The 21,499-nt window shown below is 32.3% G+C and overlaps 1 long non-coding RNA gene across 1 annotated transcript; it reads left to right on the top strand.

Annotated features, from left to right (window-relative positions):
* Nucleotides 1–6,688: 6,688 nt before the first annotated feature.
* Nucleotides 6,689–9,284, top strand: LOC111709912 (uncharacterized). Its single transcript, XR_002766965.1, has 2 exons — nucleotides 6,689–7,776; nucleotides 9,132–9,284. It is a non-coding gene; the product is annotated as an uncharacterized LOC111709912 (long non-coding RNA).
* The last annotated feature ends 12,215 nt before the right edge of the window (nucleotides 9,285–21,499 follow it).

The following is a 21,499-nucleotide window of genomic DNA, read 5'->3' as shown; positions in this document are numbered from 1 at the left end:
ACTATTCACCAACTGTTATGTTTCGAGGGATACCCTGCATAAAAAAATAATAATTTGAATAATCATAATGTAATAAGCTAAGGGGCGTATTCACATATTCAGGAATTGGCCTGAACACCCCCCATGAAATCCATAGATTTCCTTGGTCCAGGGGGGGCTTAGTCTCATAGCCCCCCCCTGAATACGCCTCTGAAAGCTCGCCCCCCTCCCCATCCCTGAAAGCTTAACGTGTGTGCTGTCTGTTCTGTTCACTGTATAGTGTATACACGTTTTCAAAACACACATCTCTCACCTTAAGCACACAAATCTCTACTGCGCTGCGCTTAGAGCGGTAAAATCTAAGAATGATCTGATGAATCTGACGGTTCGGAATCTTCTAAATGGTACGAGTGTACTCTGGTTGTGTACACTGTGACCCCAAATGGTTTTGGTTTATGTAACTTTTAACACTTATATATATGTATATTCATCATTAATATTTGTCTAAAGCAAAATTACATTAAACAATATAAAGTTTACAATTTAGGACTAATACTCTTTTCTCTGGATATCGCATTTTATAATTGACCGGGTTTTCAAAAAAACAGGTGCAATACAAAACTTTTAGCATGAGTGTAGTTTTACAGTTATTTAGAGGTGGTTTTCAGAAATGGGGTTTCTTGGTCCCAGTCTATAGCGTTTTATGTTTTCTAAAAACATATGATGACAGCACTGCAAGGCTTGATAGATTTTCGCACATTGCTTTGAAACTAACACTGGGTTTGCAGAACATGCTGTTTCTTTAGATTTGCTTTATTTGATGGTGAGATATATCCTCTTGAGCCGATTTCAAAAGGGTGAACAGACACATCCCTAGTTGTTATATCTGTGATAAAATGTTCTCCATTATATCGATAATTACTAGATCTGGTGTCTGCGCGGTCACAAGGAGGTAGGGGGGGGGGGGGGAACAGCACCTCCCCCTGGAAGGATATGGGACGGGATGTCGGCATTTCACCAAAAATCGGTCAATATCAATTAATCCAGTGATATATTTATAAGATTGTTGTGCCTCCAAGTATTTTTTGGTGTAGTGCAACCTTGAAGCCATTCAAAATATGGTTTGAAGTTTCTTGGCTTCTACCTTGCAATTCAGCGCCTGCCTGTAGACATAGTTTACAGAGATCTGATGCAGATTTTCCCCATTGTAGAAGGTTGGTTTGTGTTGGCAGGGTGTCCAAACAGGAGTTGAGTAGAGATTTCAGTGTACCTTTCTTCAGATTGAACATGTAAGATTTTCAGATCATGTAAGATTTTCAATCATTGCCAGGCAGAGAAAATGTCCTTGTTTTATGAGTGTTTTTGTATGTTCTCTCCTGAAAGTTTCATTTTCAAAAGATACTTTTTCACTGACAGTTTTTTCATTTTTCTATAGCATTGATGTTTGGAAGCTTGGCCATCCCACAGAGGCATTTCTGCTTGTCCATAGTTATCTAATGTGGCTTGTTGAAACATTTTTTCTGCATAGTCTGTGGTGGAATTTTTGCGGAGCCAATTTTTTTCCCTGTCTAATTTAGATTGTAAGGCAGAGTTAACTGTTTCATCACCTAGTATTCTTATCCTAGTGTATGCTTGCGTCATTAGCTAGTTGTTTTGTACAGGGTGGATATTGAAGTGCAGATGTCTAAGTCAGGTTTCAAGTGTAGAGCAGCATTTGTTGAACAGAGTGGTAATCCAGTCCATTTTTTCACAAATTCATCAGTGAATGTATCTAGTTTCTTCAGATGACTTTGTGATATTGTATGAACAGTGAGCAGAAATCGAATAGAAGAAATTGTATGAACAATATGTTTGAAAAATGTATGAACAATGTATGAACAATGTATGCACAATGTATGAACAATGCATGAACAATGTATGCACAATGCATGAAAAATGTGTGAACCATGAATGAACAATGTGTGAACAATGTGTAAACAATGAATGAACAGTGTGTGAAAAATGTGTAAACAAAGTGTGAACAATGTATGAACAATGAATGAACTATGTGTAAACAAAGTGTAAACAAAGTGTGAACAATGTGTGAACAATGAATGAACTATGTATGAACAATGTGTAAACAAAGTGTGAACAATGTGTGAACAATGAATGAACAATGAATGAACTATGTGTAAACAAAGTGTGAACATATGTGTAAACAAAGTGTGAACAATGTGTGAACAATGTATTAACTATGTATGAACAATGTGTAAACAAAGTGTGAACAATGTGTGAACAATGAATAAACTATGTGGGAACAATGATGAACTATGTGTGAACAATGTGTAAACAAGGTGTGAACAATGTGTAAACAAGGTGTGAACAATGAATGAACTATGTGTGAACAATGTATGAACAATGTGTAAACAAAGTGTGAACAATGTGTGAACAATGAATGAACTATGTGTGAACAATGTGTAAACAAGGTGTGAACAAGGCAATTTTACAAGAAAAGATATTTTTTTCAGAATTCGGTTGTTAATTTTTCCCCTTTCATCCTTGTTTACATTTTTGCGTCTCCTACATTTTCCCCTTCTCTTCTTTTTTGTCTTAGATAATGTCCTCCCTCCTTCTGTTGAAAAGTGGCACAAGGCAAAGAGTAGATGATACACTTTGATTGAGCCGAACAGGCCCGTAGTAAGGAATTTGTAAAGGAGGCAAGTTGTAAATTCCAGAGCGAACATTTTTTTTACCAGAAAAACTCAACAAGAGTCAAATACTGAGTGAAAACTAAAAAACTAGATTTTCAACAGAATTCAACTTATAAAACATTATAATTCATTAAGATAGATACCTAGCCTAGATGTAGAGATTTGAGTTAAACTATAAATAATTTAAATGTATTACTGAAAATTTTCGAATCACGAATAGCCAATACTTATTTTTAATACAGGGAAAGTAAAGGATGTACTGCCTGTAAAGATAAAAAAGCTCTGCAACCAGGAAAATCTTCAGTTTTTCCAAAAACTAAAATTAAAAAAAAATCCCCTACAATCTTGAGGATGAGTACAAACAGCTTACTTTTTGCTGAATGATGGCTCATTAGAATCATATATCTAAGAAAAGTAGGAAAAAGAATAAGTTTCTCAAAATACAATTTTTTTTAAAATAATTAAACTTAGAATCTCAAAACAAATCTAAGGACATTACCGTGGGTCTACCGAGTTCTCCAATCAAAATTTGAGGCAAATCGGTCCAGGGGTTCCTGAGTTATGATCGGACAAAAAAAACGCAGATCGAGACAGGTAAACCATTAGAGGCTCAGTATGAGACCAGTGCATGTAATGTTCCTTTGTCATTTGTAAATTTACAACGTATTTGTAAATTGTCATATATACATAAATTGTAATTTGTGTATAATTCATTGGAAATGTAGTTGTTTATGGATAAAAATATACAATTAAATGAAGGATTTGTAAATTGTAAATTGTAAATGCTTAAGTGTATAATGACATTATTATAATATTAAATAAACTAATTAGTAAATTGTAAATTGTAAATTGTAAATTGTAAATGCCTAAGTGTATAATGACATTATTTTAATATTGAATAAACTAATTTGCAAATTGTAAATTGTAAATGCCTAAGTGTATAATGGCATTATTTTGATATTGAATAAACTAATTAGTAAATTGTAAATGCCTAAGTGTATTTAAAGATAAGTTCCTGTTATTTATAAGAAAAATTTCAATACATACATGGGATCTTTAATCCTTCAAATAATAATAGCAATGAATTAATAACAATAATAGTTAATAATGATAATAGTCATGCATTGTAATAATTGTGTTGATATTATATATTAGAATATGATTAGATTGTACCTCTAAAAGCTATTGCACAAGTAAAGATGTACAATATGATGGTGTTGTGGCTGCAGAAGGTAATACAGAAAACTGTGGAATAGGAAGATAGGAAGACAGCATTAAATCAACTATTAAGTGTATATGATGATATTTCAATGCACATTGTTTTATTATTAACTTATTATTTCACTTATAAAGGGAAATGGGCTTGTTTACACTGCCTGATTGCCATGTCTTTTGTTAACTACAATATTTAAAGGCATAACCAAAGTCTTAAGGTTGTTTTCCTATTCCACGGTTTTTTGATTATCACTGTTTTCAAAATCAATGATGTATTTCATTTCAACTTCTGATTTGTAATTTCAAGTAATCCTCCATTTAAAAATGGCCATGCCCAATTCACTGATTAAAATGTGAAAGATTTCGTAGTTTTTCTTGAAAAGTGTTTGATTTCGACAATTCTCTTTGTACAACACAATAAGCAAAATTCTGCTAGATTATTTTTGAACAAATGTTTTTCTTCAGATTTTTGTGTAAATCAAAACTAAAAGAGCTACATATGTGTTTAAAAATTTCCATTTTCTTATGATTTAATGGGTCTCATTTTAATCTAGGTTTAAAGTTTGTCAGAAACTGGTAGTATGAGTTTAGTAAAGTCATAGCTGTGTCACTGTGAACCATATTTTTGCATTTTCATATTTTAAATGACTTTTTATGTTTCCTGACAGAGTTAAAATTAGGTCTCATATGTATTACTTATTCATATTCAATTCCCAAAAGCAAACCCTTAGTAAGTTTAATCATTATGTATAAAGCAAGCGTTTTTTTTTCGTTAACAATTTTTTTTATTAAAGTTGGCGGAGTGAAAAGTTCTAAAGCATGCAAATGCTTTTGCACTGCATACAGGGCTGTATATTATTAAAATTATAAACATAAGAAATTTTTAATCATCAAAGAATAACATCTTTAATGATAAAGGGTGATAAAGTTAACTATTTGCCCTGTTTTAGGACGAAAAAGTAACTTAATCACTCTGCACACTGTAATCTTAGGTGTAATAAATTAATCCTACAAATTGAAAAACAACTTTGAAGCAAAGAAATATGCTATTGGTGAAATATTTCAATTAAAGTTGTCTAAAAATAAAGCAAAAAATTTTGGAACATCTGATCGCAAATGATATCATAAAATTAAAGAATATTGGATAATAATAATATTGAAAAAAGTCCGTGTACAAACTATTTTTGGGAATCCAGCAGCGAGGCATGTTTGATCAAAACTGGTTCTTCTAAAGAAACATCAAAAGCTGTTGGTGTTTCTGGATATGTGGTTTCTGGGGTGTGCCCAGTAACCACCACAACAACCACAACAACTACAACTTCGACTACAACTACAACTACAACTACAACTACAACTACAACTACAACTACAACTACAACTACAACTACTACTACACCTACAACTACAACTACTACTACTACTACAACTACAACAACAACAACTACAACTACAACTACAACTGCAACTACAACCACTACAAAAAGGCCAAAACGAATATGTATGTTTTTATATTAATATTTTCTCTAAACTAATATGCCTGATAAAGCCAGATGATAAAGTATCTGTATCGTAAAACAGCGCGGCGTCTGTATGTTTTGTGTTTAGAAATAGGATATTTACCAAAAACATGATGAACAGGATCTATCTCAAGAAACAGAATAAGATGGAAAATAGAGAAAACTGAGATACAGGATCTGTATATAAAATTAGGATCGGTATCTAGAAACAAGATCTGTATCTAGACACAGGATCTGTATCTAGAAACAGGATCTGTATCTAGAAACATGATCTGTATCTAATAACAAGATCTGTATCTAGAAACATGATCTGTATCTAATAACAGGATCTGTTTCTAGAAACATGATCTGTATCTAATAACACGATCAGTATCTAGAAACATGATCTGTATCTAATAACAGGATCTGTATCTAGAAACAGGATCTTTATCTAGAAACAGGATCTTTTTCTAGAAACAGGATCTGTATCTAGAAACATGATCTGTATCTAATAATAGGATCCGTATCTAGAAACATGATCTGTATCTAATAACAGGATCTGTATGTATAAACAGGATCTTTATCTAGAAACAGGATCTGTATCTAGAAACATGATCAGTATCTAATAACACGATCTGTATCCTGAAACAGGATCTTTATCTAGAAACGGGATCTGTATCTAGAAACAGGATCTTTATCTAATAACAGGATCTGTATCTAGAAACATGATCTGTATCTAGGAACATGATATGTATCTAATAACAGTATCTGTATCGAGAAACATGATCTGTATCTAACAACAGGATCTGTATCTAAAACATGATCTGTATCTAATAACAGGGTCTGTATCTAGATACAGGATCTTTATCTAGAAACAGGATCTTTGTCTAGAAACAGGATCTGTATCTAGAAACATGATCTGTATCTAATAAAAGGATCCGTATCTAGAAACATGATCTTTATCTAGAAACAGGATCTGTATATAGAAGCAGGATCTGCATCTAGAAGCCGGGCCTATATCTAGAAACAGGATCTGTATCTAGAAGCAGGATCTGTTTTAAGAAACAGGATCTGTATCTAGAAGCAGGATCTGTATCTAGAAAGAGAATCGATATCTAGGGAACAGGATTTGTATCTAGAAGTAGGATCTATATCTAGAAACAAGATCTGTATCTAGAAGTAGGAGCTGTATTAAGGATCAGGATCTGTATCTAGAAATATGATCAGTATCTAAAAAAATAATCTGTATCCGGAAACAGGATCTCTCTATGCGGCCTCACACTTTAACCTAGNTTGATAAACTTTTATAAAATTTTGTTTAACAACAAAAAATAATTTAAGTTGCATTTAGTCAAAATAATTCGCAATCGAAACAGCTTAAACTACATCAGGCTAATTTTGCCTAAAAAACTGCCTAAACAAGATCCGCCTCTAACAGCTTATATGACATTGAGAGAGGAGAGGGGGAGAAGACAGGGAAGGGGAGGTCTCTGATAATTTTAACATCTGGTTGAGATTATAGATTCACGACATAGATATAAAGATAAGACAATAGACAGGAAGATAGTAACACATTCTTTACCTCTCTTTCTTAGGACACTCCCCCCATAAACCCAAACTTCAAACTGTGGGAAAAAAAAATATCTCAAATAGGCATGTTTTTAGTCTCATTCTAGCTTGTTTTCTGAATGACCCCATGCTGGGCTCTCTGAAATTTGCTACATTAAACAAAAGAGCGCCTATGTTAGTCGCAAGGACTGTCCTAGTCTCCTTTTTAGTCCCGGATGGTCCACTCGGGAAGACTTCAACTTTTGTGCTGTTTAACAAATGGTTTATATGCAGGGGGTAAAATTAAATATGGAATTTGAGAAACGTCTTCTAAATTTTCTTTTTCGTAATTTAACAAAGCAATGTTTAAAGTATTTCAATTAAAAAAGTTTCTTAGTTTCGAAATTATTTTTTGTCAACAAAACTCATGCCCTAAGCTTACCGTGGGTAACGCTGACAGAGGGAGAACAATGGCTTTACGGACAAACCTTTTTTTCCCCGATTTTGGAACAACTGCAATTGTTTTAAATGATTATAATTTATATTACTAAAGTAAAAGAATTTTCTCTGCATGCCCAGAGACCACCTTGGGAGCTAAAGTTTTCATGAAATTTGCCCTAATTAAGTCAAAAACCTATTACAAAGGGGAAAATGCTGACAGAGACTATTCACTGCAACCAGCTTTTAAAAACTAAGCTTCTAAAAGAATCTGATAATAATATTTTTCAGGAATCTGGGGAAAGTGAAATCTAATCTAAATATGGTTATCAATATGTGATTACAAATTTTACTGACCATCATTACCGACAGCGGTTGTGCAGAGCAAATAGACCCATTTCACTTAATGAGTGAGTTTTTAAGTCACTAGTAAAGCTATTTGCTATACTAGTAGGAACAACATCAAAAAACACTTCAATGTTGTCTTCCTACTCTACAGTTTTCTGGCTTTCACTGAACTTCTTCGGGAAAATAAAAATTTGACTTAACCACGGGTTTCCTTAACCCTATCCTGATTGGATTATTTTTGTCTAATACAGATGGGGGGGGGGAGTGTGTCCCCCTCTTATTATTTTGGCCTGAGAGTTGAAATAGGAGAGTGTGATACATGTCCCTAGTCCAACTTTTCAAGGCCTGCTCATTAAAAAAAGTAGACCTCTAACGGTAATGGTTAAATGTAGGGGAGGATTTTTAAAAAGTTAAAAAAGTATGTCGAACATTTTTCAAAATTGTTATTTTTACTTTGCACAAATGTTAACATATGACACATGCTATAATATCCATTTTTAAAGCCTTCTCAAATATATTCTTAGTCTTAGCACTGTAGTTTAATTTATAAAAAAATTATTTACCAATTTTGGGTTTTTTTTAAACACCAACCCGCCGTTTTACCGTTCTCCACCCTACCCTATGCATAAAAAAAAAAATTCTTCAAAAATTGTACACAAATAACACAACTGTGATATTGAAAAAGTGAAGAAGTTTTAGCGTTCTAATGGAAGCCTTTTTTATGTTATTCAGAAAAAACCACAGGGGGGGGGGGTGGAATACACCCCCACCCCCAACCGTGATAGGGTTGATTTCCCTGTAAAGTATGAATGATTAATACAGCTCATAAATTCAAAATTGAGTGAGAGCATTTTTTCTTCTGTCTCAGTTTCTATAGTGGACAACCTTTACAATGGTATACGTTTGTATTAATGATAACACTTTGATCTCATTGCACTGACGTCAACTCGGACTACCGCGCCGGAAACAGAGAGTCCTGGAATCATGTTTAATTTAAATTCATCTTTTTTAACAAGGTTTAGTCGATGTCAAGGATGTAATGCAAGGAAAGTTATTTCAGAAGTGTACACATCTTTTGTACTGCAGTGTACAGTCTCTGGGCGGTAATGTAAACACAAGACGGATGTCAAAGCCTGACATGGGATCCGTCTTTCACATAAATAATCAATGAAATATTCTGGTCATAGGAAACTATTATGTGAATTATCAAAATTATCAAAGTTTAATGCTTTTAACCTCCTCGGATACTAAACGAACACTGATGCATCTATTCTTGTTTACAAATTCCGCCCCAAAAGAACTGGTTTCATTATGAACGCAGAGTATACACAACCGCAATAAACTTTCCTTGCCTTACATTCTTGGTCAATGTTAAATAAAACATTTATTATTTATTCTTGAAGTAAAATTTTCTTAGTTGCCATGAGACTTCTCGAGGTTGAGGAACATTTCTTAGGGTCTTAGCAGCACTACTGGACCAAACATTACTGACATTCAATCCATTTATAGTGTAACATAGAGTAATGTAATGTTTTTGTACTTTTGTGATAAAATAAATTTGAAAATCATTTCCTGTGAAATTTTCATTTTCATTTGATAAATCATGCTGGCTGAAATTGTTTGAGATTTTCATTTATAGAACGAGTTCTTTTATATAAACAATTTTTTTCATTTACATCTCTTGTTTTAAATGTTTAAAAAAGATACATAATAATATGTTAAAAAACACATTGTCTTTTAATATTTACGATATATTTCGCATATTATAGCTGATATAACTGCATGCAGTATCGTTTTTTTGGCCATGTTCACATCAACTACTCCTCTCTATGACAACATTCTCTTTTGAGACTTTTTTTGAAATCAAATAAAATTAAAATAAAAAATTTACAAACTCAACCAAGCCAAAATGGCAAACTTTTATAACTTTTATAAATTTTAGTGCTACAAGTCTCTTTTTGTTTCAATGGGTAGGAACTATTACAAAGATTATGAGTAATGTAAAAATTAAACTGAAATGCAACCTTATGATGTACGTTGAAGAGATTTTTTTTAGGTTACAGCTTGGTCCCAAATTTTGCTCGGTATAAGACGACATTCTATAAACTATCCATCAAAAATATGGAAACACTATTTATGCAGACCTTGAACTGAATATGGAAATTTCTGTTTAGCTTTTAAGGTTCAATAAGTTTCAACAAGATATTTCTTTACAAATCTTTTTGATAAATTAAATTAAATTCATCTTTATTTATAGAACTATAATTTAAAACACATTTGCACGATCTTTATCAGTAATGGCGCAAAACTTTGAAAAAGTTGTCACACATATTTCTAGATAATAATAGAAAAAACACAGCTTGAGTATACTCGTATGTAACTGGTATATATTCACACATACAGGGTGTCCCACGAAACATGACAGTTGGTGAAACGTTTTGAGTGTCTTCTTCCATATACTGTATCAGATATCAAAGACTTTTTGCAGTTTATTTCTTTTAAAAAAATGTATAGCTTATATATATTTTACTTTGAATTCAATTTTACTTTAGTATAACTGTCATATAAAAAATGTTATTAGTCTCTTTAGTATCAAACAACTTAAGTAATTATGGAAGAAGACATTTTAAACTATTCACCAACTGTCTTGTTTTGTGGGATGCCCTGTATGTAATTTTACGTGAACCACATAGGATGAGGCAGAAGGTTAGAGACAATGATGACGACATACAACTCTTTAAAGGGACTGTATGGGAATAGTAAAAGGAGTTATGGGCTGAAATCTGAGAATCTCAGGCGCTAAACGATACCTTTTATCTGATGTTCCTGTCACGAGAAATTGATATAAAACTGTGGCAAAATTATACGAAAATTCATATAGATACAATTTTGTATTAAACTAGAAATTCCAGGCGCTTCGCGCCCTTCTTTCTAGCCTTAGAGGGCGCTTCGCGCCCATCTTCTGAATTAGTTGTGAACATGTTCTCTTTGTGTACATCGTAAAACAAAACAAAAATAATTCGCGGATTTTCACAAAAAATTTCGCGGATTTTCAAAATTTTAGTCGCAAGGACTGTCCTAGTCTCCTTTTTAGTCCCGGATGGTCCACTCGGGTTTTGTTGAAAAAGAGATTTTAAAAGAAATTATGAAATGTCGTCGTGAAATTTGTCAATGGGTTTATACTATTATACAATTATAAATAAATAACCTTGCACCATGCGGGAATAGTTATAAAGAGCTCCATCGAATCACTTATTTTAAAAACTAAATATCTGCAAGTTAAGAATACGACATTTTATAAATTTTTCCAATGCCTCTTTATATTTGAACTGTATGTCTTTTCAAACATAGAAATTTTAAAATGAGCATTCATGACCCAAGGAAAAGTTTGTGGCCGTTTAAAACTCAATTTTTCTTATGCCTAAATCTTTGTAAACCTTTGATACTTAAAACTTATGTGGCATATGAAAAGCAACCGTAGAAAGCTAATTATTTTACAAAAACAGGGGCGCAAAGCGCCTGCAAAATTTTGACGAGATTCTGGTAATTTATGAATTTTCTTATTTCAAGTGCCATATTTCTTTCTGTCTGAGATTGAATAAAATAGCCGATTCCTTTATGTATAAGTTGAGATATATTTTTGATTAAATTTATGATTTATTTCTCCTCCATGATTGCTCTATCTAGAATATATTACTATCAAGTCTGTTTAATATAAATATTATTCATAGTTTTCCAGGAGCTCTAGGAACCAGGTTAATAGAAATACTTCAATTCTTTGAAATTTGTTTCAGGTTATTTAAATAAATATTGGAAAATTCAAATATTTAAAGAAATTTTAGAAAATGATTTTTGAAACAACAAAATGTAGCATTGTCTTTTTGTATTTTAAGAAACTGAGCGAGCCTTAGCCACCGTAATCCAAAGGTTGCAAGATCTGACGCAAAATTGACTTGAATTTTACCAATATTGCTTCTTAAAAGCTAATACTAGAAAAAAGTGATTTATATCTTTTCAATTACATGCTAAACAAATTAGGTAAAACCCAATTTAAAGTCGACTGCGTCTTGAAATTGCAAATTAGATGCATATGTACATTTTGTGATTCGTTATGTTTCAGCAAGTAAGACTGAGCCAAGGAGTATAAAATAGAAGGGAGATACAACTGAAGCGGCCTGCCCTATCATATGATTATATAGATGCTTTCCAGACGGTCCTTCAATTGTATAAGAAATATTTGTCTGATGAACAATTACCGCGTATACAATAACATATTCGGAATATTTCTTATACAAATGGAGTACCGTTTGAAAAGCATGTATATTGTATAATCATATGGTAGGGCGGGCCGCGTCAGTTGTATCTCCCTTCTATTTCATACTCCTTGGACTGTGCTGATTTTCCTAGATTTTTCTTTCTACAAAATTGCAGCTCTTAATATTAACAATTCTAAACCCTAAGGGCTTGTCTCCAGCTTTAAAAGTCCTACAATGTTTTGTTTAGATCATAAAAATGAAAGCTTTTGTCAATCATTTTGTTCAATAATTAGAAATCCTTTTTTTATGTAAATAAAAAGCACTTATTGAGTGCCACATTTACAATTAATTAAGGATTCATGGTTTTTTGTTTGTAAATCGGACATTGCTATCTTAAAACCCTGTCAGTATGCAAGAGTACTGTTGTTAATCGGCAGGAGGATTACTTAATATACAAACAACAGTTCCTTTTAATTACAGTATTCATGGTCTCACAGTGAATTACTAATTAACAAACTCTGATTTTCTAATCCCTATATCTTTACAACCAATTCAGTAGAATTTAGATATTCAAACTATGAATTCCGCTGGATCAAATAATCTAAGTTTTAAATATCAAAGGTTTACACTCTCAGGTTGCAAAGAGATGAGATGATTTGAGTTTTTGGCAAAGACATTGGTTCCATTGGAACCATTATATGTGCAGTTATATAAGTGAAATATCTAAAAGCAGAAAAGATAGTTTTTACGTTTCCCATTAATCAGCACCGATATTAGTTTTCTGAGGAAAGTACTTATTACGCTTTTCAATAGAGAGCTGTACTTATTACTCTGTGTACTGTTAAACATGGTTGTACATGGGAAATTTGTCGTGCTAAAATTTTTTACATTTTTTTATTTTTCCGCGAAATTTTTCGTTAATCTGTTTCACAAAAAAAGCAAAAAACCTTGTTGTTCCCAGTCAATTTCGCTTTTTTTTTTTGCTTCGCGAAAGTTTCGTTTTTTCCTCCAAAATAACACTTTTCGCTTTTTTCTTCGTTTCTCACTTCTCGCTTTTCGCTTCCTTTCGCAAAATTTATTTCGTAAAATTTTGAAAAAACATAAGAATATTTTCGCGAAATTTTGCAATTTTTTAGTAAACGTTTTTTATCGCTAGAAACCCTAGTTGTACTGCGATAGGTTTCTTATGCCTTTTTTTTCTGAATCAAACCCTGCCGGCCTGAAAAAATCAAAAATTTTAATTTTGCGAGGATCCTTAACTTTTTAATTTTGTGGTAAAAAAGTTTTTTTGTCTTAAAAAGGCTTCACCTGGTTGATGGCCTCTAAAATTTTCACATTTCAGCTTCTATAGACAAACAGTGAAGAAAACTAGAATTATACTATTGTAAAACAATAAACAGGCGTCGGTGGTTAATAGACTTAAAGCCGTGTTGGTTATTTGGCTAATTGATTCATTGGCTGATTGGTTCTTTGGCTAATTGGTTCGTTGGTAAGCTTGGTTCATTGATTATGTTGGTTCATTGGTTAGGCTCGATCCACTCGGACACAGTAGTCTCCAATAATCATTAAGTAGATTTATTTCAAACCTTTAATAAATTAAAGGTGCTAAACATGAACAATAATGATTTAATATAGTTAAAATGCTAGTTAAAATAACTTACTAGTTTTAATATTAAACATGGAAAATGATATTCTAATGTATGTTGTTAAATGTTTGATAACATAGCTTCATTTCGTGTCGGTGTGAAAAGGAGCAGTTAAGAGTTTGAGGGTTTGGTGGTGTAATTTAAAACATTCGTATTTAATAATACTTCTGAAAATATTTACCCGATGGCTTAAGTGGAATTTACTATGGAGTGCAAACTTATTTATGGATTGGATCTTTTACATGGTAAAACATTTCACTGTTTTGATTTTCCTTTGTCAGAGTTATAGCGGTAGAGTCGGCGAAACTGTTTGGTTTGGACTCGGCAAGGAAAGACGACATTTCCTGGAATAGGTCTCAAATTTAATTTATGGTCTACAAATATATACTATAAAATCAAGAAATAGGATTCAATTTTTATCATTTCAGACTTGAAAGCTATAAAACATTGTTTATATGGTTATTATCTTCCGATTTGATCATTCTGCATTGAGCAATTTATCAAATGATGATAAAAAAAATGAAGCAAGAAAATTAAAAAAATTTTGGAGTTTCTAATGATCTTCCGAAAGTTTTTGAGTCAACCGCCTTTTTAAAGTCTAAACTACACAACAGATTGTGGACATACACAAATTGTGTGACGCATTAAAAAAATGGTGTATTAAAAAAATACTGTCAATTGCAATAATATTTTTCTTCAAAATTGTATTTACATTCTGCTGTCAATTGCAAGAATGTTTTTATAGTTCCGTGTTGTTGTACATTTTAGCCATTCATTTTTTTCATTTATACAGTGGTAATAGCAGGCTAGCAGGTGAATAGAAAACAGATCAAATTTATACTTTGCTCCAATAGCAGGCTAGCAGGTGAACAGAAAACAGATCAAATTTATACTTTGCTCCAATAGCAGGCTAGCAGGTGAATAGAAAACAGATCAAAATTATACTTTGCTCCAATAGCAGGCCAGCAGGTGAATAGAAAACAGATCAAATATATACTTTGCTGCAATAGCAGGCTAGCAGGTGAATAGAAAAAAGTTATTATTTAACTTTATCCATGGGTTTCCCTCTTTGCGCCTATTTAATTAAATTATTTAAACTTTATTTAATTCCCAGATTTGATACAACAGATAACTGCAATATGGTTTACAAGATTCATAGTTTGATTGCAGTTCACTATGAGAGTAAATGTTTGCTCTGGAGTGCATATTGTAATCATAATGTCAAGTTAATTCAAAACTTAGTCTTCTTCAAGGGAGTTAGAACATATATCTTAGTCCAGGTTTGCTCTGGAGGGAGTTAAAGGGAGTTAGAACATAACACGTAATATTTGAGTGCTGGGATTTTATAAGCAAAGTCTGATCTTCTGCACTTTCAAAGGTACCCTCCATGAAAATGAAAAGTGTTTAGTTCCGATATTTTCTCCATTGCTTCTTATAAGCAATAATGGGCAAATTGCTTTTCTAAATTAAAGTAAACAATTTAAATAAACAAAAACAAGGGTCTAATTCATACTTGATCAGACAACGCAATAGCAATAGGGGTACCGTTGTAAATGTTCAAGAAGGACCACTTGAGATTACGCTTACAGTCCCTTTCAGCTGAAAACAGCAGGTGTGTTAAATTGTCAGAATACCGTCTGGTTTTAATTAATAACTTAAAATTTCCAATTGTTTATCAATAAATTGAATAAAAATGAATAAAAAGAACTTAACGTTTTAAAATAATTATACAAATACTTTACAGGGATGTCAAGAGAAACACAAGACCAATTTTGTTTACAAAATATCATGCAGAGCACATCGAGGTAGCCCGTGGTTAAGATTTGTAATTTCCCGAAAAAGTAGTTGTACACAATTGTATCGTCATTTGCGATGCAAATACGCGAATTTGTTAGTAGAATCATTGTTTGGTAATGTTAGTCAAAGGGCGGTAAAACATATATCTTAGTCCAGGTTTGGGCACAATAATTGATGAAATAATAGATTATTTTAAACTTTTTTTTAGTTAAAATCAGAAGGTTCTCCAGCCCTCCTCTTTACGTTTTCATCCTAAAAAGAGAAAGTTTGCATCCAAAAGTTTTAAGCTGCTCCCTCCTCCAATGTAATTAGTAATCTGAGATCTTCTCCAGATCTTACTAAGTTTGAGAATGCATTTTTCATTTTGATAAAATAAATTGTATGTCTGAAATAAATTCAACTCTTCGACAATGTTACAGAAAATATAGAAAACATTAAAGGAACTGTTTTCAAATTTGACCAGGGCATGTCGGATTTACTACATGACCCTTCAACCTTTACTTTTTAAATGTGAAAGGTAAACATTTTCCACCTAAAAAAGTTTGTTTTCAAAATGTACTTCTTTGCTTATGCAGCAAGAATTGCGCATTGTGAAAGTCACTTATGTAGTGAAACCATAAATAAAATAAAATAATTTCAGCTTTAAATCAGGGAATAGGAATAAAGGGAAGGGCAATGGTGCTAGTCTGACATGAGAAAGCAGACGAGTTCGGTATTCCTAACACACACTCTTTTGGTAGAGACACACAACGACTACAGTCAAGGAAATTGCAGAACAATGTCGTCAATTATAATTAAGCTTGAAAAACGAGTATGTTTATTTTAGAATTTAATCAAATTATATTCTTTGCGTTAAAATTTGACTTTATAGTTTTGACTTAAATATTTAAATAAAATATTATATGTATATTAAACTTATTTTTAAGTAAACAATTAACAATAAACAAGTGTACTCTCCTAGACTTACAGAGCCCAAAACTTAAGACAGGGTATCGTTATGAAAACCAGTTTTAAAACCCGGGTTTCACGATTGGGGTTAGGCAGTTTTGTAAATGGCAATATTTATGTAATGAAATATTATTTTTTATATTCTTCAATTTTTTAGAATCTCTTAATTCAAATCTACAAAAGGTTAAGACCCCAAAAAGGAAACATGGGAGTCTCGTTCAATGATCCTCTTTTAAATTTTGGCTTCTGAGATTCTTATGTACTGTATAAACCTACAGTACACGCCTTCGATTCCTTACACACACTTTTTTGGTACATCCCCACACACACACACCCTCACACATGATGTTTCCGCCCCCTGTTGATCCAACAAAAGTACTTTGTGGATCAAGTATAAACGTGTAAATGTAACCTTTTTAAAAGTTTTTTTAAATAATTTAAATATTATAAATAATCATTAATGTAAAGGCTGTATACATAGAGAATAGAATATATATTAGAGAGGAATTTAAAGAATCTCTCGGTATGAATTTTTTCAGTCCCTTTCAGCCTGAAAGGGAGTTCAAAGTGTATAAATCATGTAAATGTTCTCAAATTATATGCAGTAGAGTACATTAATACAGTATGTTCCCTAGACTATAATTTCAATTTCGAATTTTTTAAACTGTTAAATAAACTTTATAATGAATTAGGTGAATAAAAAAACATCATTGATTTATAGTTATAACGGAAAATCTTCGTTTGTAAAGTGGAAGGCATAGAATCTATGTGAAATGATCATTGGTCAATTATGAAACCAGCCTATTTCAAAATTTGGCTTTCTTTTAAGAATAATTTTAGATTTTCTATAAAATGATATTCCAGGGCCCAAAAGGTTATATAGCATAAATATGTGAAGTACACCTGCAGTATGGAAACAGTACAACAAAATGGCCGTTTTACACTTTTTTCTAGTAAATTCCCCTCTAATATACAGGGTGTCCCACGAAACATAACAATAGGAAGACGACTTGAAAGTCGTCTTTGGTATTTGAATTTATTTGTGACATTTAGTCTTCTATCTACTTTATCATGTATGATTCTTGAAACAATTATCACATAATTCTCCTAGCCCTGGCATTTCCAAAAAGTGGTCTGCGTTTTTTGTGCTTTCAATATTACCTGAGATATAAAGAGTTTGGTTCAGATTTCAATTTTGTTAAATAAAAGCAAAATTGTCGAAATCTGAACGAAATTCTTCATATCTCAAGCAAAACACAAAGCACAAAAAAGGCAGACCACATTTTGGAGATGGCAGGACAAGGGAAATTTTGTGATTATTATCTCTAGAAATTTACTTCTAAAATTAGGTTGACAAATAAACGCAGCAAATTATATCAAAAATCAAGACGACATTCAAGTCGTCCTGCATACTGTCATGTTTCGTGGGACACCCTGATATGTTCTCTATGGCTGTATAACACGTGACGTAGGCGTAAAAAGGGGAAAACAAGTTTTAACAAAAATGTTTAAAGGTAACACATTTACCAATTACAGAATACTAATAGTACTAAGCCAATTTTCTGACCAAAATACTCAAAGAAGGTAATTTTTCTCGTTTTTACTGCAGTTATATATAGATAGAAAAATTTACATAAATTGATGGAATAATGCAAGAAAACAAACCAGCATTTAACTTTCAAAACTTATTTTGCTAGTTTTATTTATTCATTGTATAGTAATACTTAACCATAGATTAATAATAATACAGAAAGAACACTGATGTCGTCTTTTCAAGATTTAGGGAAATTCGTATTCAATAACCCTGAGGCAGAAGCCCAAAGGAGTTACGCAATTTTGCTGTCTTCTAATTCAACGCGGCATGCGCGTAACTCCTTTAGTATTCTGCCTCAGAGTATAGTGAACGAAAAACACCTAAATCTTGAAAAGACGACGATCTAGTGTTCTTACTGTATTTTATTCATTGAAGCACTAAGCTATAATGTCTCAAAAATAGATATAAATAACATTTTTTTAGTTATTTGTTTAAACAGAGGACTATTGCAATAAAGTTGGTTACATGAAACAAAGAGATTTCAAGTTTAACTTAAGTTAGTGTTTGTTTTTATCATTTGAAATCTTATTCTTCGCCCAGCAACAAACTAAACTTTCTGAAATGAAACAATCTCAAATCATAGAATAAAAATGCCCTCTTTAAAAAGAATATTTGTTTGTATAAAATCGTTTACAACTTTGAATTGTGTTATTATCACCCCCCCCCCCCCCCTGGAACATAGCTTTCAAGGGTAAGCGCATTCATACAGGGTTAAAATATTATGAATAATTTAAAACAATTATTATGGCAATAAGGAAAATTTAATCTATAAATTTTAAATTATCAATTTCAGAAAATTGGTTTGATTTCTAATTTGTAAGAATCAATAACTAGCCAAATATCAGTAAATTTCCCGATTTTATTTAATATTAGATTTCTTTAAGTTATAAAAATAATACTTGGCAAAATTATATATTAATAATGATTAATCCCAGGGATTTTGAAATCAATCATTTTCTCCCATGGGTATGGCTTGTACAAATATTTCCCTCTACGTCCCATCACTCTAATTATTATAAATTCCCTTTATTTCTCTTTCTCTGAATGGTTTGTTTTTGATTTTTTTTGCCTAGTTTTGGTGCGGTCGCATATACTCTGCGTACATAAACTGAAACCAGTTTTCTCTGGGCGGAATTTGTAAACAAGAATAGATGCATCAGTGTTTGTTTAGTATCCGAGGAGGATAAAAGTTTTTAATTTGATAGTTTTTAAAATTCACATAACAGTTTACTATGACCAGAATATTTCATAGATTATTTTTTTGAAAATGGATTTCATGTCAGGCTGTGACATCCTTCTTGCGTTTACTATTCCGCCCAAAGACAGTACAGTGCAGTACAAAATATGCGTACACATCTGAAATAATTTTCCTTGCATTAGTACCTTGTGTTCGACGAGTTTGGCAGTTGGGCGTATTTTCTTTGAGTCAAATTTTGGTTGTTTGGTGCAGTGCTTGGCTAACTGATAAATTCGAACTATTCAGAAAAAATGTTATAATATTAAAATGTTTTTTTTTTAACCTGATTGTTTGGTGAATAGCACTTTGAATTATGAAATAAAAAAATTGAATGGTTGCAAAATAAAAAAATATAAATTTAACAAAAAATAGAATTTTTTCAACTAAACATTTCTTGCATTCAACAAATTTATTCGCTTACAAAAATCTTGTATTCAACAAACAATCGCTAATTTGTCAATTCCCAACTTATTCCGCCAAACAAGCAATTTTTTGTTGGAATTAAGTGAATTGTTGCTGCTATTTGGCCGCCATTCAATTTTTGCTGCCAAATCAGCGATTTTTTTCAATTTTGTAATTTAGAGTGAGGGTTTGTTCTTAAATATCGTTGTTTGGTGTGTTTTATGAACTGAGTTCTCTTGTTTGCAAGTTTAGAAAATGTCAATATTTTGTGTCAGATAATAGATTCAAATATTTTCTATCTTAAGTCTTTTGACAGAGAAAAAAGAGACTTTTTAAAGAAGGTGCCGGGAGGGAGGAAGTGTAACCAGTCACCATATCAGTTCTGTGTCCGAGCCCCCCCCCCCCTCCCCACTATTGTGGGGTATTGCAAATAGGCCTATGATGGGCCGGGTACTGTAAAAAGTCCGACTGTGCCACAAAGGCTAAAAAAGGGCCAACACAGGATAAGGTTGAGCCAATACAAGCCACGCGTCACTAAGAACTGTACAAATACTTGGTCCGGTTCAAATTTAAATTCACCCTAGTCCACTGGAAAATATGCTGGAAAGTGACCCCGGAAAAAAAGTTTCCGGAAAAAAACCTGAAAAAGAAACTTTGGTAAAAAATTCCAAGTTTTTCGAAGTTCTGAGGCAAAATGTCACTGAAAATAAAGTCCTGAGTTTTTGATTCGTAATTGGACATTTGTTTGAACTTTACTGTACACTATTTTGAGTACACTATTTTGTCTAAATGTAAATATCAGAAAATGTCTTAGGATGATGAGTAAAACGTCATCGAAACCTATAATCCAAAATAGAAAAAATCAGTTAATTCAACCATTTAAAAATGGTCAAATACAACGTGATTCAATGCAAACTTTTATAGTTTTTAAATTAGCGGAATTCAATAGAAAGTCGCGCATACCTAAACAACAGCGGTTCCAAGAATACTACAACATTTTGATTCCATGGTGCAGTACACGATATACTGCAATTGCAAATTTCTACAATCAGATTTTATCAATAAATAGTAAATCATTATACAGGGTAACCCACAAAGGATGAGACTTCAGAGAGGACTGCATGTACTTTAGACTGCATGTACTTTAGAGAGGACTGCATGTACTTTAGAGAGGACTGCATTTACTTTAGAGAGGACTGCATGTACTTTAGACTGAATGTACTTTAGAGAGGACTGCATGTACTTTAGACTGAATGTACTTTAGAGAGGACTGCATGTACTTTAGACTGAATTTGTGTCTTCATGCTCATGATTCCCTGCAGGCTGTTAACACTAAATTTTTATTTCTTATTTTAAGAGTTTTAGTTGTTCTTAAAGTTGCATCCTTTGTGGGTAAACCTGTATTTTGACTTGATTATTAATTATTTAAACTACAATTAAACTTCAATATTTCAAATAAGGTAACTGTATAGTATCAAGAATTTAAATTGACTGCACTAATATTTTTGAGTAGATTGATTAAAAATTAATATTGATTGATAATCCCAAAATCATTTTAAAACTGGTATAAAAACAGTTTTACAGTGATAACCAGAACACTCTAAAATAGGAAGACATCTTTACAGCAATATTTAAGTGTATTTGGTGTTGTTACAAAGCAAATAGTTTTACTAGACACTTATTAAATCACAAATAAAGTGAAATGGGTCGGTTTACGCTGAACAATTGCTGTGTCCCATGCATCTTGGACTATTTAAAGTGAAAAATTACGTCTCAAAGTCGTCTTCCTATGACTATGAAATAATAAGATACCGTTTTTGGCCACCAATTGGCACTAGCCTTAACAATCTTGCTACTGTCATGCACTGTTACGTCACAGCCTCAACATTTAGATAAATAACGTCA

The sequence above is a fragment of the Eurytemora carolleeae genome, unplaced genomic scaffold (genome assembly GCF_000591075.1).
Source record: "Eurytemora carolleeae unplaced genomic scaffold, Eaff_2.0 scaffold773, whole genome shotgun sequence".
NCBI classification, from domain to species: Eukaryota; Metazoa; Arthropoda; class Copepoda; order Calanoida; family Temoridae; genus Eurytemora; species Eurytemora carolleeae.
Note: the sequence above shows the minus strand (reverse complement) of the source record. Positions and strands in the feature narration are given on the sequence as shown.